The sequence below is a fragment of the Engystomops pustulosus genome, chromosome 3 (genome assembly GCF_040894005.1).
Source record: "Engystomops pustulosus chromosome 3, aEngPut4.maternal, whole genome shotgun sequence".
Classification (NCBI taxonomy): domain Eukaryota; kingdom Metazoa; phylum Chordata; class Amphibia; order Anura; family Leptodactylidae; genus Engystomops; species Engystomops pustulosus.
This window is the reverse complement of record NC_092413.1, coordinates 96,891,448-96,911,070: the sequence shown is the minus strand read 5'-3', so window position 1 is coordinate 96,911,070 and position 19,623 is coordinate 96,891,448. Positions and strand designations below refer to the sequence as shown.

Genomic DNA, 19,623 nt, shown 5'->3' with positions numbered 1-19,623 from the left:
AGACCTGCCAGGCTGTAGGACAGCCCTCCGGTTCCCCCGTACCAAGCACCGTGACCATAGCGTGCTTAGGCCGCAACCGCCAGCCACTCAGGTACTGCGGGCCCCGGCTGTCTCCAGGCCTCACCTCAAGGGCTAGGCCCCGGTGGGGGATGTTGCACTAGTGATATGACATTGATCACAACTACAGTTTAAACCTTAGTTTTTCCAAATGACCAGGAGGAAAGCACTAATCTTTTTGATAAATAAATTAAGCAGAATACAAATACTTAAGAAATAAGCAACAAGACCATAAACAATGTAATAATATTGGTCATAAAGTACTAAAACACTGATGACCGTAAAGACCAAATATCTTGCAAGTCGACAGGTGATGGAAACTGCTGGTAGCAAGGTGACAATACACAGAGGACAGAGGGAGATTATTTCATTTTCAGTTTAATACAGAAAGTGCATTAACCCAATTAATCAAGAGGATAACAGACAAATCAGAGCTAATGGCATCTCCTTTTATGAGATATGAATGTTTGACAGTGTGAGCCCTTGCCCTTTTCTATAGTATTGTAAATATAAACAAATATACATATATTACCATATTACACAATAAAAAAGTTTATATAACATGATAATATTCAATTATGGGAATAATCCCATCATATATAGAAGTAAACATAGAAGTTACATTTATGAGCAAGTTTTTATCTCTTCTTAAAATGTATATGAAAATATCCAGCTGATTTTAGTTCATGGAGATATATCTATTGTGGTTATGATTTCATATAGAAAATGGTCTATTTTAGAAAAATAGGACACAGATTGAAACGTTTCATCTTTTTCAATGAATTCCGCTAGGTACCATTTCCCAGAACAAAATGACAGTGGTACCTTACAATACAGTGAATGAAAGGCCTACAATGCTTAAGGTCCCCGCTGTAGCTTCAAACATGACTTTCCTTTTCCTCAGTATTGTAGAATAAGATTTTTTGGATGTATATAGCCTGCACACTGGTAGCTGTGAGAAACTATGTTTATTCAAATACAGTCATATTAGTTGACAAGATGCCATCCCTAAGCCTATATGACCTAAGAACATGTGTGTCTTGTTAGTTTGCACATTGCACTGTTCAGGGACCTCATTGCTACACTATATGCATCACTGCATTTGTATTATCTCTTTTCTCTAGTGGTGGATCTCATACATAAAGGCATATCTATTCAAAGATCCGCCTGACTCCTGTTGGATACCTGCAGGTGAATAATTCATTGATATTCTGCTTCAAATAAAATTATGCCGTCTTTACTGGATGTCTAGCGAGTTATTACTTTACTCTTTATTTCCACCATTACTGATCAATTCTGAATTTCAATTTACCAACATAGTAAATAAACAGTAATCGACATTTGTGACATTTACTATGAAAAGAGAAGGAATTTAATAACATGTAATTTTGCAGCTACGCGGATGACTTTATAAAGGGCTGAGCAGGCTTTCACGGAACATGTGTTTTATGCCCATTTTCGGTTAAAGTCTCTTTCATATAAACTGTTTTTAAGTTTGATGGAGGACAAAGTCTCCCAACCATAGAGAACAAGTAATTGAAGAATATGAATTTCTTTTAGCCCATAATGGATGATTGTAACAACCATGCTGGCATCATCCACTGTCCACAGAATGTGGCTGTGACTATGCAGTTTTGCTCCGGTTCATCAACAGGTAACACACTGTCAGGGGCATAACTAGGAGAGCCTGGGCCCCAGAGCAGATTTCTGCATGAGGCCCCCTTTTGCCTTAAAAAATTAAACAAATATATTTGTACACACACGTTTATACAATCACACACATTTACACACTCATATACATACATTTATAATATATACACAGACATAAAGTTTCAGTCTCATACACTCACTTTTATATACTCGTATACGCACACAATTTATGCACTGATATACACTAATATATACATTATATACAAAATCATACCATATAAATACATATGCAGTATTTACACATCCATACAGTATATACACATACATGCACAGATACTGTATAGTACATACACATTATATACATACATAACTTGTTCTTTGTTTTTTTGCCGTGCACATGGAGCTGTGGCTGGTCCGGTCCCATATGTGCATAGTGTCCTTGCCAAGTCTAAATAATGGATGGAGAGCAAATGGTCAGGTTATGCCATGACAAGCACGCCCTAATGGCCTGTGTATGCAGAGGTTAGTGTATGTTTTTCTTCTCTACTTAGTTTCCTCATTACAATATTTTTTCTACGAAACTCCTTTTATAAACATGGAAACAACAGTGGGTCTATAGTGTAACTTGTTTACTGATTTGTACACGCTTTTTACTTTAAAAAACTTTACTGTGAATAATAAATCATATACATGTTTAATAAATCTCTCCATTTCCATTGAAGTGCAAGGCTTGAAACGCGCCACCTTAAGGCTACATTCACACGACGTTGCATGACTATTGGGGGACGTATATATGGCCGCAGTATATTCATCTCCCATACGCCGGCATTGGGCGTACAGAGCAGAACAAGCAGTATGGTGCAGCACACGTGCGGCACCATACCGTTCGTACCTGGGGAAAAGATAGGACATGTCCTATCTTTACCCATATTATGGTGCAGTGCACCATGTATCTCTATGGAGAGGGGTGGGGGCAAGCAGCGTTCACCCCCTCCTCCTCTCCCGTGCGTCAAAGTTTGCCCACCGTGCTATGGTAAGGCGGCACACATTCATGTGAATGTAGCCTAATGTCGATATTTCATCATGAAGAATTAATGTTTTTTAAGTTTTTGATACCACAATAAAGATTTTTGGAATTTTAACTATGAACAGAGTCACTTTATTTGATGTAGCATTTAACTTACATTAAATAAACAGCAAACCTTATCTTTCATCATTTTAAATGTTTTTCAGTAACTTTTATTGTGTGATATCATGTTTTTGTTATTATGTTTTTGTTTTTTAGGTATTTGAGCAGATGACTTTTATTTAGTTGCCCAGAACATTACAATAAAAGGTTGTGATAGTGTGTTCTCTAAATAAGAGCTTCTTATTCTGTTTTATTTCTGGGGCTTCACCAGTCAAAATATTGTGATGTCTGGAATTGTCACTCGTTGATATCCAAGCATTAGGGAAAAATCTTAAAGTATCTCAAATGTCTAAACGTAAAATAGGCACAAATGGTGTAAACGACAGTATGTTTCTAAATAAGAGACTGATGCAGCTAAATACAGATCTGTGCAGCACATGGTCAGTTCTTCAGCTGTGTCTAACTAACAACTGGTGAACACTCATATTTTTAGTTGCACTGCTTAAAAGGGAACCTGTAACCAGATTTTCACTAATAAACCTAATGACAGGTTTCCCTAGTACCATGTTATCTATTGCACCCCCCACTTTCAGTTGACATCATCCTCTACCCTGCTCGAAGGAAGGAGGAAGGAGGGAGCTGCCGGAGACATGAACTGATTCACTCAGTGGGGGACATGTATCTTTATTTCTGCTAGCTTTTTTGTCTAATTTTTGTGACTGTTGGGCATTAAAAGTTTGGGATTTTTTTTTTTTATTTATACATTTTTGCATTCACATTTTATTTAAATTTATTGGTTACTTCTAAGGGCGCGGTCACATGGTGTTCACACTTGTATTTTCAAAAGCATCAGTTTAGAAGAGCAGATTTACCAAACTACATTGCTGTCAACATTGTGTTTACAAAATGCATGTGTTAATGCAATGTTTACAATATTATTAACACATTGTGAACACAATGATGACAGCAATATAGTTAGGCAAATCTCCTTATTCCTGCTGTTGAAGAGTTTGAAGATTCTCGTGTTAACACCACAAGTGACCGCAGCCTCATATGTTGTCATCTTCCTGGGATGTGACTACAGTGCTTAAAAATGCAGTTCACTGCTTCAAATCCAAAATTTACATTTTCATGTTGATTAGGGACATTTTAAACAAAAAAGTCTGAAAAAAAGCCAAAAGTTGTGATAGCCAAAAGGATAGACAAAACTGAATATGTATCACAAGAAAAAAAGTCATGATCATACATAAGGTGCAAATAAGAACTTCCAAAGGTCTCAATTACAGACCAAAGGAAAAAAAAAACTATGATACATGTGACTCAAAGCTACTACTGGCATGGTGCCTGATAGGCTTGAAAAGTTCATTTTCCCAGGATAGGAAATATGCATCTTTTTGACTAAAACTAGTGTGGGCAACAATAGTTAGCATAGTGCTATGGTAATCTGCCATTACGTTCATTAGGGAAAATCTAGAGATTTTTATGTGCAATGTCACAATTTAGGTAATTTTTTAATTTTACTAATCCATAACCTTTTCCAAGAAAACCATCCTGGCACTATATGTTTCCTAAGTTTAAACAATATGTCGCTCCCCCCATTAGGGAAGTCGGATCACTGCTTAGTCACATTACAGACAAGATATCGACCTGTGATCTTAAGGTGTCCAGCAGTGACAAAGGAAGTGCAGCGATGGTCTAAGGACATCAAGGATAAGTTGAGGTATTGTTTTGAATACACTGACTAGGATTTACTTTGCTGTGGCCATGAAGAGAATCTGGACTTAGTAGTGGAAACTACACTCACCGGCCACTTTATTAGGTACACCTGTCCAACTGCTCGTTAACACTTAAATTCTAATCAGCCAATCACATGGCGGCAACATGGTCAAGACAATCTCCTGCAGTTCAAACCAAACACATCAGTATGGGAAAGAAAGGTGATTTGAGTGCCTTTACACGTGGCATGGATGTTGGTGCCAGAAGGGCTGGTCTGAGTATTTCAGAAACTGCTGATCTACTGGGAATTTCACACACAACCATCTCTAGGGTTTACAGAGAATGGTCAGAAAAAGAAAAAACATCCAGTGAGCGGCAGTTCTGTGGGCGGAAATGCCTTGTTGATGCCAGAGGTCAGAGGAGAATGGGCAGACTGGTTCGAGCTGATAGAAAGGCAACAGTGACTCAAATCGACACCCGTTACAACCAAGGTAGGCAGAAGAGCATCTCTGAACGCACAGTACGTCAAACTTTGAGGCAGATGGGCTTCAGCAGCAGAAGACCACACTGGGTGCCACTCCTTTCAGCTAAGAACAGGAAACTGAGGCTACAATTTGCACAAGCTCATCGAAATTGGACAGTAGAAGATTGGAAAAACGTTGCCTGGTCTGATGAGTCTCGATTTCTGCTGCGACATTCGGATGGTAGGGTCAGAATTTGGCGTCAACAACATGAAAGCATGGATCCATCCTGCCTTGTATCAACGGTTCAGGCTGGTGATGGTGGTGTCATGGTGTGGGGAATATTTTCTTGGCACTCTTTGGGCCCCTTGGTACCAATTGAGCATCGTTGCAATGCCACAGCCTACCTGAGTATTGTTGCTGACCATGTCCATCCCTTTATGAGCACAATGTATCCAACATCTGATGGCTACTTTCAGCAGGATAATGCGCCATGTCATAAAGCTGGAATCATCTCAGACTGGTTTCTTGAACATGACAATGAGTTCACTGTACTCAAATGGCCTCCACAGTTACCAGATCTCAATCCAATAGAGCATCTTTGGGATGTGGTGGAACGGGAGATTCGCATCATGGATGTGCAGCTGACAAATCTGTGGCAACTGTGTGATGCCATCATGTCAATATGGACCAAAATCTCTGAGGAATGCTTCCAGCACCTTGTTGAATCTATGCCACGAAGAATTGAGGCAGTTCTGAAGGCAAAAGGGGGTCCAACCTTTTACTAGCATGGTGTACCTAATAAAGTGGCCAGTGAGTATATAATTTTGTGTGTCTAGCATTGTATTTGCTAACAATAAACCTTAGGTGACTCCAAAATTAAAGCACCTAATGAACAAAAAGAAACTGGCCTTTATACAAGGCAATGTACAAACACTGAGATGAGTTCAGAAGAATTTAAAGACCATGAAAAAGAATGCAAGGAATCCTACAAAAATAAAATTGAGGGTAAATTGAAGGTGCAGAACACCAGAGAAGTATGGGAATTATTAAAGAAAATTACCGGCATGAAGGCAGATGTAAGTAGTGTTCATGGTGACTTTTCAAATCAAAGGAATTCAACTTGTTCTTTAATCGGTTGTATGGCAATGTGGGATCAGAGGAAGGAAATTGCCCCTGATTTGCCAGTGGAATATAGAGATCACCACTGAAAATTGATGCGGCTGAAGTGTGACAAAATTTCAGGTGTATTCACACAAAAAAGGCCTCAGTCCAGATGGTATCCAGACCAAAACACTGAGCATGTATTCTGCAGAACTTTCATCAGTATTCGCAAATCTTTTTAATATCAGCCTAGGACAGCAGAGAGTGCCAAAGATTTGGAAATGTTCCACTATTGTCCCATTGGCAAAAAAGAATTGCGTCACCCTTATTAATGATTTTCGCCCGATCGCTATGACTTCCTTGGTCATGAAGTCTTTTGAGTGATCGATAATGAAATTCTTGGTTGACGTAACAAAACAGCAAATGGATCTGTTGCAGTTTGCTTATAGGAAAGATTTAATTGTAGAGGATGCATAGATTGAGACTGGGGGAGTGGTGTTTTTTCCATTTCTTTTCAGCGTGTATACGGCTGACATTCGATACAACTGTCCCTCATGTTTTATACAAAAGTTTTCATATGGTTGTGGCTGGAGAAGTCCGCAACAATGAGGAGTCAGAGTATCGGGAAATAATAGATTGTTATGTGAAATGGTGTGGGGTAAACAAGCTAGTGTTGAACACGGGCAAATCTGAAGAGCTGGTGCTGGATTTTAGACGGGTGAGAAACGGAGACCATGAACCTGTGAAAATAAACGGTATAGGCATTGAGATGGTATTCGAATATAGGTACTTGGGAATCCATGTGGATAAGAAACTAAGTTGGCATTCCCATGTAGATGAGCAGTTGAAAAAGGGTGCAAGTAGATTGCACTTCTTAAGGAAATTAAAGTCCTATAATGTTCGCAGTAGTCTAATTTGGGGGTTTTACAAAAGTGTGGTGGAGAGTGTTCTATCTTTTGCAGCAGCGGCATGGAGATCAAACATAACTCAGCGAGATGAAAACAGACTAAATAAATTCATTAGGCACGCAGGTTCGACTGTGGGACGAGACCTGGGAAACTGGAATGTCACGTTGACTGATATGATAGTTGCACATTTGTAAAAAATAATAGGAAATATTGACCACCCACTGCACAGCTTTGTCGTAGAGAGAGTCAGCTCCTTCAGTGGCAGATTTATTTAACTGAAATACAAAACCGATAGGTGTGGAGGAACTTTTATCCCGATGGCTATAAGACTTGAGAATAAGTTATCACAGTCGTAAGGGTGGTTGTCATATCATTGTGTATGTAGACGTATTCATGTATAGAGGTTTGTAAATGTTTAGAGTATAATGTTTTTTATTGTTTTATATTGTATGTTCTGAGCAGATCAAGACATTTGAATTTCTCTCTGGGGACAAATAAAGTCTTTTCTTATCTTATCTTATGTAAAAGGCATGTTGGACTCACAGGGGACCTTTTATCATATCATGTACAAAAATTTTCCCCCTTACGGCACCAACAAACGAATTGGGACGGGACCTGGAATAGAATTCATCTAAGAGGAGCCTCTTAGTATATCTGGCATGTCGTGCAGCGGTGAAGGGACATCAGACACGATGCACAATTCATTGGCAGAATCTAGAATTTATCCAGTATATCAAATACTCAATTACAAAATTATCAGTCGAAAGTGGTACCCACAGATAATGTATGCATAAGATTAAAGTTTATTCCCCATTATTTGTAGGATTTCAAATGGATGTCTAGACTGAATCATTACTAACATAATATGGAACATACAATTTATCTATACTAAATCACTTCTGCAGGAAATAATTGAGGATTTTATACCATCTTCCAAATCGTATGCTTATCTTACTAGCACATAGACAATATTTTGTTAACAGAGACTCCAGAATAAATACATTTTCATTCCCTTCAGGTTTATCTTGGTTTTGCTCGGATGTAGGAATCAGAAGTTTTATACAGCATTCCATCTATGATTTGAAGAGATGAACCACCTTATGATCTCTGTTGCTTTTTAAGCATTCGATGACTGTATCTGTGTTGACAGCAACTGTCTTTCTGTGGATACTTTGATATACTTTTCCGTCTCCTAGAATTCCTCCTAGCAGTTATTTTCTGCAGCCTGAACTTTCCCCAAGCCTAAGCCATTTAATATATAAGTAGCACATTTCTTTAGTTGGTGGAACAGACAGTACTCTTTACTTGTATCTCCAGAACTACAGTATGTGTTAACAAAACAATGCCTCATTTGTTAGGAAAATGGTGCCAAAAGTAAAAACTGGTCTTGTTACAAGTATGTGCTGTTGGCTTCAAATTCCTTGAAGACTAATCAAAAAGGTTTTATTATGGAAAAAAGCTACAACTTAAGACAAAACAGTGCTATACATCATTATAGCATTTTCTTTGAAAATAGTAGCATAGTTACACTGAATTGAAAAATAACCTGTTCATAAATGAATTTTCCTTTTAATTTTTTAACCGTTCAAGGGGTTTCCCGTAAGTACTGTTTTATGTAAAAATAATGTTTTATCACGGATGGCCAGACTGCTCTTCTGACAGATGGTCTGTCTGCTGAACATATCTCTCCTTAGCTGCTCTATGATGACAGCTTCTGTCATTGGCCTGTCCTGTGGGCTGTGCCAGAAGTCCAATAGAAGGCAATGGTAAGATCTTTGGATATGTGATTAATGTATGGTAAGACCCTTTAATGTAATTGTCATAAGAACAGCATATATCCCTTTTTGAATGCAGTTACCGTATCTACCATTATTGCATTATGGGAGGTAGGGCACTACATAACTTGCATATGCTAGTTATAAGGATTCCATATTGTTTTCTCTCCATGTAAAGTACATCCCTGGACTTTTGAAATGAATAAATCATATAGCAGCCTGTTGTGTGTCTATCACACATATTTTGTACATGTAAATAAAATAATCTCTAAGGGATTTATAGATGGATAATGTTCCACTAGAATTACCTGTCTGTTTCACCTTTTGTATACCATAAACATGCAAATATAATGGTGGAAGATTTATCAAAGTGTTTGCGACACAATTCTGTTGCAATTTGTGCCTTTCGACACTCTTATTAAGGGTTTAAGACCGTTTTTAGACATTTTTCCAAAGAGGGCATGTCTGTGCAAGAAGAAACAAAATTATGCAGTTTTCTGGAGGACACTAGACCAACTAATAGATGCTCCAAAGAATGACTAGAAAATCTTTAATAATACCAAATGTGATGAAATTAGCACAAAAACACAGTTTTATATTCAGGTGGACTTTATGGCTTTTAACATGTCATCGAGACAACACCTTCCCTTTATTTTTTGATACCAAAGTGATACCAAATTTATATTGTTTATTATGTCAAAAACCTTTTTAAAAAAAAGCCTTGTGTCAACATATTCTGATACCAGTAACTGTTTCATACTTCAGTTTGATGATGTTTTCATTGATACCAATTTGAAAACTGCAAAACCTTTTGACCACTTTTTTTTATTCAAATTTTTATTAGAGGCAAAATGGCCAGAAAGTGTTGATTTGGACATTTAGGTACTATTTTCCATTACAGGGTTTATCGATGGGCATAATTGTTTTTATATGTTAATAGCGTTGACATTTGGGATGTGACAGTACCTAATCTGTTCATGATTTGACTTGTTTGTTTATCTTTATGTGTGTTCTAGGGAAAGGAGGATGATTTGAATTTATATTTTTGTTTATTTACAACATAATAATAACATAATAATAACATTATGTTATTATTATTTCAGCCCCCACTAGGGTACTTGAACATTAGGGGGTCTGATCACTTATACAATATACTGCAATACAACTGTATTACAGTATATTGTAGATATGTTTCTATATTACAGTCTGCTTCAGACAGTTTGTAATATAGATTTCATAATGACAGCTTTGGAAGGCACAGCTACTGAGGGTACCAACCAGCATTTAAAGATAGTGGTGCCCAAGATGGAACCTGTTAGGTGCTATGGTCAGGTTTGACCATGGCACCTAACAGGTTAACTGCCGTTATCGATGCCAGCAATGACCGTGGAAGTTGCTGGCAGTTGTCATCTGTGTAATACAGTACAGCTGACACCCACAGAGTAAGGAGAGGGCTCGGACTCTGAGCCCTCTCCATACGGACCTGCATGACTGTCTCACCTATAAATTTGTTGACTGGCCATAAAAAAAGAGATATCTCCACTTTAATGGCACATAAGGATTGTTTTTATACAGACACAGAGATATACACAGTTGCAATCAGGAGTGGAGGTTTATATGAAATTGACACCCCCGACTTTAACAGTCTCCAGTTCTGTGACACTCAGAAACACAATTCGTATGTGATATTAACTGTGTTTCTAGGTGCCACAATTCACAAGATATAGACTTTTACAGGCCTTATTTAGGACTTATTTTTGGAAAAACACAGTATAGCTTAATTTGGGACTTACAGAGGCCCCCCTGCTGCCACAGGACATGTGCAGCTGCACTCTCTGTCCTATGGTTAAAACTGTCACAAGGCACAATAGCTAAAGTCACTATTAATCATTCTTTGCAGCACGTACAGTAGTGTCCCCTATGATACAGACAAGAATTAGCAAGATGAGATGTTTTGTAAAACGACAATGCTGGTTTTCTATTGCTTGTATCGAAGCGGTGTATATGACCTTTACCTGCTTCTCCTGTCATCTTCTTCCTGCAGAGAAGTCTTATGAAATATGAATTATTTTTAGATTTATTAAAATCACTGATTGCTTACAGCTTCATCCATGGCTGATAATGAGCCGAGTTCTGAAGCAGCTGGATGAGACCAAGTAAGGTCATTGTTTATTGTGTCTACTAACTCCTTCTGTCATGTACATATGGTAAAGTTATCTGCCATGTTCTACTGCTCATGTTTGCAGTCAACTGTAGCTCGGCTATGTGGTATCACTAGACATATATTTAGTTAAGAAGGAGGTAATATACTTTACCGCTAGAAACTCAGATAGATTCAGCCTCCAAAATGTCAAAGAATTAGCAAGAAAAAAAAACGATGGTAATTGGGACCAAAAATATATAGAACAGATATCTGTATATGAAGTGTTTTGCATGAATTAAATATGGTATTATTATACTACATTGAAGAACTTTTCCAGTAAAGTGCTGTCAGCTGTTAGGTTGTAGATGTATAGATGAAGTGTTTCTGATCCTGGCAAACAGTATGATGCTGTCTGTATGTTTAGAGTGGTGGGTGTGAGATTCTCTATGGCTGTTTGAACAGATGTGCTACTGAACAACTGTTACATTTAACCAAAAACGAATAAAAGATATGGTGAAAAGTAGGGTATAAAATGGTAGAAAACTTTATTGCATATTAATAATGATAACAACAATAGTTAAAAGGTAAGCAAACAAATAGGGTAATAAACAGACAAAGAAATCTTACAATGGACCGGGTGTAACCATAGAACGAACCAGAGATGTTCATATGTACAGCTAAAGTGCTTAAATAGTGAGACCTGGAACGGTCACCATAAATAAATAGAGCATAGGAAAGAAGTGATGTAAACATGTATACAAACCACGGACCAAGGAAGAGAACACAGCCCCGACACGTGTTTCGCCACTAGATGGCTTCCTCTGGGGGAGTGCTGTAAAGCAGAACTGATCACTATTTAAATACCCACTGACCAATCACGAACACCGGGATAAGCGCATCACAGGGAGTTGGGGGTGTGGCCGTGACAAGGGTAGATGTAGGTCACGGCATCAGTAATTAATAGTAGTTCTCGCCTATCGCGAGATGTGGGTCACGTGACATCAGACACGTCATCGTGACAGCTCGTGACGATTCCCGCTTATCGCGAGAAGTAAGTAACCCGGCACACGAGGTGAACCAACCAGGGGGCGGAATAGGGGCGGCACCGGATGGGATTCTGCCCAATGAAATGGCCAGCGCAAGCCAGACCCGTCTCCAGGGTAACATGACAACACAGGTAAGTAGGTATAGGCAGGAGCGCCACAAATACAGGACGTAACGCTAGAAGCATACAATGTGGGATTAAGATAAGATTGTGTGCCTCTGAGAGGAAAAAAGAGGCTGAAAAATGGAAAGTAAAAGTGTGTGCAATCAAAGGTATAGCACAATTAAATATTGGTAACCTTAACACCTGAAACAGGTGAACACTGGGATGAATATATACAAAAGGAAGGTGTATATAACCTTCAAATGGTAGTGTACTCATTGTAAAGTGCAAAAATGTGCATGAAACTTGTTCATGTTACGTTTTTTTAATGGCACTATTTTGGGGTACATAGATTTGCTTATCCATTTTTGTGAGGAAGATTGTGAAACCTTGAAAATCTGGCGCTTGCTTAATAAGTTTTAAACTTACAGTTTTCACTGTTTGTACTTTTTATTATTACCATATTATTTCTTTCTTTTATATTTTGTGTGTGGTGGTTGAACAAAATACAGCGTTTTTTACAAATAACTTTTGCCACATGGACTAAACATCATGCTACACAGTAAGATCTGGTTGTAATAGATGTGGCAATATCCAATGGGGGTAATTTAACATGCTTTGTTTTCCAGTTTCCTGGCAGACAAGGCATATAAAAAGCCCCATTTCTGTCATATATTTTGCACTTTTGTTGTGATGGAGATGGAGAGTGGGTGGGGGAATGAGCGTTACTATAGCTGAGATTACTTTTTGGTACTCATACTCAAATTTACTATGAGGCCAAAGTCAGTGTTAAAACATTCCCCAAAATATGTTAGTATTTGTTTAGTTCAGTGGGACTGGAAACACTGCTTATAAGGAGAGTACTTCTGTATCAATCTGTAATTTGGAAAAATATTGTTTTATGTCACTACATTTCAGGACTCACATTTTTGTGACAAGTTGTAGCTTTTATGTACTTCTATCATAGTAACTACATATTATGCTATATATAAAGGCAAAATGTAGGTCTGAAACAACAGACTCTGAGGCCCAGAGAGGGAGAGGAGCACGACAAAACAACATGGAGGTTGTTAGGTAGAGGTCCCGCAAGAGGTCAAGGAAGAGGGAAGAGAGGTGGCTTACCTTTTTTAGACAACAGCAACCCCCCAATTTCATGTTATCTGCTGAAAGGCAGCAAAGAAAATCTGTCATGAATGGAGATAGCTAAAGATAATGAATCTGCCTGATCAAGAATTGAGTTCAGGAGAAATTAATCTCTTAAGGAAAGGATTATCATTTGTTTCAACTGTATGTTTTGACTCCTTTAAAGATATTAACTTTTTGCAAGGAAACTGAGGTGGAGAAAGTTCTTTAACCCCTTAAGGACGCAGCTTGTTTGTAGGTTAAGGCTCGGTCCTTTTTTTAGAAATTTGACCAGTGTCTCTTCCTGTGGTAATAACTTTTTAAAAATTTAAGATATCCCTGTGATTTTGAGATTGTTTTCTCGTGAGACATTGTAGTTTATGTTGGTAGTATCATTTCGGTGATCCGATCCTTTTTTGGGGGGTAAAAATTCAAAAATTTAGGAAAAATTTGAAAAAAATTACAATTTTCAAAATTTAAAATGTTCTACTTTTTAGACAAAAAGTCACACCAAAATTTTTTTGGGGTAGAAACCTTTTGCCATTGGTCTGCTTTTTATTTCCATAATTTGTTTTACGTTTCCATTTTCTTTACGGATGTGAGAAGGTTTCAAGTTTTAGTAGCAACTTCTCAGATTTTTTTGAAATTTAAAAAATGCAAAATGTTTGGTGACCAATTCAGTTTGGAAGTGCCCTACAGAGACTTTTGTACTATATACCCCCACAAGTAACACCATTTTATGAACCTAACATCTCAACCTATTCAAATCAGCATTTGATAAGTCTATTAACCCTTTAAATATTTTTCTGGAAGCATACAAAAATGGATTGGAAATTTCAAAATTTAAATTTTTGATTACGATTTTTCTCATTTAGCCCTAAAATGGACACATTCAGAAGGAAGTTGTGGCAAATATACATCCCAAAATTTTTGCCCTGCTTCTTCCGAGTACGACAATACCAGATATGTGGATGTCAATTGCTGTTTCGTCGCACAGCGATGTCCAGAACAGAGTTAGTTCTATTGGGTTTTTGGAAGGCCAGTTTGGCTTCAAATATTTTGTGGTGCCACAGTGTACTTGAAGAGCCCCTGAAGAAACAGTACAGTAAAAAACCCCCAAAGATGTCACCATTTCGGAGACTAGACCCCTCAAAGAATTCGTCTGGGGTTGTGGTGAGAATTTTAACCCCCAACATGCAGGTCAAAATTGAATGCAAAGTAAATGGTGCATAGTAAAAATTGCGTTTTTCTTGCAAAAATGTCATTTTAGTGCCTAATATATTGTGCCCTACCCATGGCAATTTAGACAAACACCCCAAAAATCATTCTGCGGGTTGTCCTGAGTACAGCAATATCACACATGTGCCAATAATTGACAGGCTGGGCACACGGCAGGCCTGAGAAGGGAAGGAGTGACATTTTGATTTTTCAGCTCCGTTTTCACACGTTTGGATTTGGAGTGCCATGTCATGTTTGCAGGGCCCGTGAGGTGCCAGTGCAATAGAAACCCCCGAGAAATCATACCATTTTGGAAACTAGACCCCTCAAAGAATTCATCTGGGGTTGTGGTGAGAATTTTAACCCCCAACATGCAGGTCAAAATTGAATGCAAAGTAAATGGTGCATAGTAAAAATTGCGTTTTTCTTGCAAAAATGTCATTTTAGTGCCTAATATATTGTGCCCTACCCATGGCAATTTAGACAAACACCCCAAAAATCATTCTGCGGGTTGTCCTGAGTACGGCAATATCACACATGTGCCAATAATTGACAGGCTGGGCACACGGCAGGCCTGAGAAGGGAAGGAGTGACATTTTGATTTTTCAGCTCCGTTTTCACACGTTTGGATTTGGAGTGCCATGTCATGTTTGCAGGGCCCGTGAGGTGCCAGTGCAATAGAAACCCCCGAGATACCATACCATTTTGGAAACTAGACCCCTCAAAGAATTCATCTGGGGTTGTGGTGAGAATTTTAACCCCCAACATGCAGGTCAAAATTGAATGCAAAGTAAATGGTGCATAGTAAAAATTGCGTTTTTCTTGCAAAAATTTCATTTTAGTGCCTAATATATTGTGCCCTACCCATGGCAATTTAGACAAACACCCCAAAAATCATTCTGCGGGTTGTCCTGAGTACGGCAATATCACACATGTGCCAATAATTGACAGGCTGGGCATACAGTAGGCCTGAGAAGGAAAGGAGTGAAATTTTGATTTTTCGCCTCCTTTTTCACACGTTTGGATTCGGAGTGCCATGTCATGTTTGCAGGGTCCGTAAGGTACCAGTGCAATAGAAACCCCCGAGAAATTATACCATTTTAGAAACTAGACCCCTCAAAGAATTCATCTGGGGTTGTGGTGAGAATTTTAACCCCCAACAAGCAGGTCAAAATTGAATGCACAGTAAATGGTGCATAGTAAAAATTGCGTTTTTCTTGCAAAAATGTCAGTTTAGTGCCCAATATATTGTGCCCAACCCATGGCAATTTAGAAAAACACCCCAAAAATCATTCTGCGGGTTGTCCCGAGTACGGCAATATCACACATGTGCCAATAATTGACAGGTTGGGCACACGGTAGGCCTGAGACGGAAAGGAGTGAAATTTAGCTTTTCCAGCTCCTTTTTCACACGTTTGGATTTGGAGTGCCATGTCATGTTGGCAGGGCCCGTGAGGTACCAGTGCAATAGAAACCCCCGATAATTTATACCATTTTGGAAACTAGACCCCTCAAAGAATTCATCTGGGGTTGTGGTGAGAATTTTAACCCCCAACATGCAGGTCAAAATTGAATGCAAAGTAAATGGTGCATAGTAAAAATTGCGTTTTTATCGCAAAAATGTCAGTTTAGTGCCCAATATATTGTGCCCAACCCATAGCAATTTAGACAAACACCCCAAAAATCATTCTGCGGGTTGTCCCGAGTACGGCAATATCACACATGTGCCAATAATTGACAGGTTGGGCACACGGTAGGCCTGAGACGGAAAGGAGTGAAATTTAGCTTTTCCAGCTCCTTTTTCACACGTTTGGATTTGGAGTGCCATGTCATGTTGGCAGGGCCCGTGAGGTACCAGTGCAATAGAAACCCCCGATAATTTATACCATTTTGGAAACTAGACCCCTCAAAGAATTCATCTGGGGTTGTGGTGAGAATTTTAACCCCCAACATGCAGGTCAAAATTGAATGCAAAGTAAATGGTGCATAGTAAAAATTGCGTTTTTAACGCAAAAATGTCAGTTTAGTGCCTAATATATTGTGCCCAACCCATAGCAATTTAGACAAACACCCCAAAAATCATTCTGCGGGTTGTCCCGAGTACGGCAATATCACACATGTGCCAATAATTAGCAGGCTGGGCACACGGCAGGCCTGAGAAGGAATGGAATAAGATTTTGCTTTTGGAGCACCCTTTTCACTAGACTGATGTTGGGGTGCCCCTGAGGTACCAGTGCAATAGGAACCCCCGACTAGGTACCCCGTTTTTGGAAATGGCACACCTCAAAGAATTTATCTGGGGTTGTATGAGCATTTTAACCCCTGAAATGCTGGCCCAAATGTCATACAAAGTGAATGGGTCAATGTAGAAATAGCATTGTTTTCTCAAATGTGCCATTGTAGTGACAAATGAAAACAGCCCAACTCATGCCACTATGGATAAACACCCCAAAAATCTTTCTGCGGGTGATTACGGGTATGGCAATACCCCATGTGTGGCAATAGTCTACAGACTGGGGACACGGCCGGGCTGAGAAGAGACCAGCAATATTTAGCTTTTGGAGCACCCTTTTCACTAGAATGTTATTGGGGTGCCCCTGAGGTACCAGTGCAATAGAATCCCCCGAGTATTGACCCCGTTTATGGAAAGGGCACACCTCAAAGAATTGATTTAGGGTTGTATGAGCATTTTAACCCCTGAGATGCTGGCCCAAATGTAACACAAAGTGAATGGTTCAGTGTAGAAATAGCATTGTTTTCTCAAATGTGCCATTGTAGTGACAAATTAAATCAGCCCAACTCATGCCACTGTGGATAAACACCCCAAAAATCATTCTGCGGGTGATTACGGGTATGGCAATACCCCATGTATGGCAATAGGCTACAAGATGGAGACACGGCAGAGCTCGGAATAGAATGGTATTTGGAGCACAGACATTTAATTTTTTTTTTACATCAAAACTACACCTGACCCTATTTACAAACTACACCCCTCCATGAATAAATCTAGGGGTGTAATGAGCATTTTAACCCCACAGGTGGACCCCGAGGATGATGCATAATGGATAGTGCATAGTACAAATTATCCATTATGTCATCTTGTGCCCAGCTCCTGCCACGGGAGACAAAAACCCCAAAAATCATGATGTGGGTTCTCCCGGGTACGGCAATACCCCATATGTGGCAATAATCTACAGGCTGGGCACACGGAAGAGCTCAGCAGGGAAGGTGCGGCATGCGGCATGATGTATAAGCTGTGTGAGCTGTGTGCATCAGGGTACAATTATACATCCAGGGACGTGTGATATATCCTAAAACACTCCTTCATGCATAACCCTGGTTTGTCGGGGCATGTGTCACACTGATATATGGTTTCCTTCCTTATGCCCCTTTTTGAGCACACCCTGCACCTTTTTTGATTCCTTCCCTTGCTGGCTGTTTGGGGAACTTCTCCTGGAAAGTGCTGCCCTGGTACAATCCGTGATGTGGCCTCGCTTCCAGATGTGCTAGCACTCTCCCCTTCCTGGTCTCTAAAAATCAGCTTCTTGACTACCACCTCTTGAAATTCCAGGAAAGTTCCCCTCTGGCCGGCATATCGATGCAGCACAAAAGCATTATACAATGCCATCTGCATCATGTGCACGGCCAGCTTCTTGTACCACACCCTCGACTTCCGCATGGCATTGTACGGCTGAAGCACCTGGTCCGACAAATCAACCCCTCCCATGTACTTATTATAATCCAGAATGCAATCTGGCTTGGGTGCTTCTGCACTGGCACCTCGTACATGGGCAGGGGTGGTGCTGTGCCCATGTATTGTTGTTAGTACAAGGACATCCCTCTTGTCCTTGTACCTAACACACAATACTGAGTCGCTGCTCAGCGCTCGGCTCTCGTGCCTTCTGAGCTTTTCCCCTAGCAGCGACTTAGGGAGACCTCTCTGATTTTTCCTAACAGTGCCGCATGCCGCAGTTTGTCTGGAAGCGAGGCACTTGAACAGGGTAACACTGGTATAAAAATTATCCAGGTAGAGGTGGTAGCCCTGGTCCAATAGTGGGTGCACCAAATCCCACACTATCTTTCCAGCTATTCCCAGGAAGGGGGGGCATTCAGGGGGCACTATCCTAGAGTCCTTCCCTTCATATACCCTGAACCTAAAAGTGTACCCTGATGCACTCTCACACAGCTTATACATCTTCACGCCATACCGTGACCTCTTATTGGGCAGGTACTGGCGGAACTGAAGTCTCCCTTTGAAATGTACCAGGGACTCGTCCACTGATATGTGCCTCTTTGGAGTATACACATCCATAAATTGGGCACTCAGGTAGTCTAATATGGGTCGGACCTTATAAAGCCTATCATAACTGGGGTCATCTCTGGGTGGGCACTGAGAATTGTCAGCAAAATGCAGAAACCTATGGATGGCTTCAAAGCGCATCCTATTCATTGCCATGCGGAACATCGGGGTGTGGTACAGAATGTCTGTGCTCCAATAATCCCTAATAGAGGGCTTTTTGACGAGTCCCATAAGAAGTACTATGCCCCAATACTTCTCCATCTCTGCTGCACTAACAGGGGTCCACCTGTAGGGTTGCGCATAAAAAGAAGTGGGGTTGTGGGCAATGTATTGTGCAGCGTAGAGATTAGTCTGGGACACCATCAAACTAATAAGCTCCTCGGTAAAAAAAAACTTAAAGTAGTCCACTGGTCCGAGCCCTGCCGTGTCTCTGTGTATCCCAGGGCTGGCCGTAAAATCAGGGACCTGAGGGGCATAACTACTGGGGGTCACCCATGTGGGGTCAGAAGTCCCGGGCACTTCAGGAGAAGTCCCGGGCACTCCAGCAGAAGTCCCGGGCACTTCAGCAGAAGTCCCGGGCACTCCAGCAGAAGTCCCGGGCACTCCAGCAGAAGTCCCGGGCACTCCAGCAGGAGTCCCGGGCACTCCAGCAGGAGTCCCGGGCACTCCAGCAGGAGTCCCGGGCACTCCAGCAGGAGTCCCGGGCACTCCAGCAGGAGTCCCGGGCACTCCAGCAGGAGTCCCGGGCACTCCAGCAGGAGTCCCGGGCACTCCGGCACTACTGCGTAAGCGCCTTCTCGGGGGTTCCTCTGAGTCGCTTTGTGAGGACGAGGAAGACAAATAAAACTCGTCCCCACTTGTTGACTCCGTATCGGAGGCCATAAAACTATAGA

At 40.3% G+C, this 19,623-nt stretch overlaps 1 protein-coding gene across 3 annotated transcripts in view; it reads left to right on the top strand.

Annotated features, from left to right (window-relative positions):
- Positions 1 to 19,623, top strand: part of TMEM200A (transmembrane protein 200A) — a 75,923-nt gene that overhangs the window by 21,772 nt on the left and 34,528 nt on the right. Inside the window, exon 3 of one of the 3 annotated variants that reach the window (XM_072141553.1) lies at positions 1,182 to 2,229. The exons of the other annotated variants lie outside the window; for them this stretch is intronic. The gene's annotated coding sequence lies outside the window, so the exon portion shown is untranslated. The remainder of the gene's footprint in view (positions 1 to 1,181; positions 2,230 to 19,623) is intronic. 3 annotated transcript variants of the gene reach the window in all.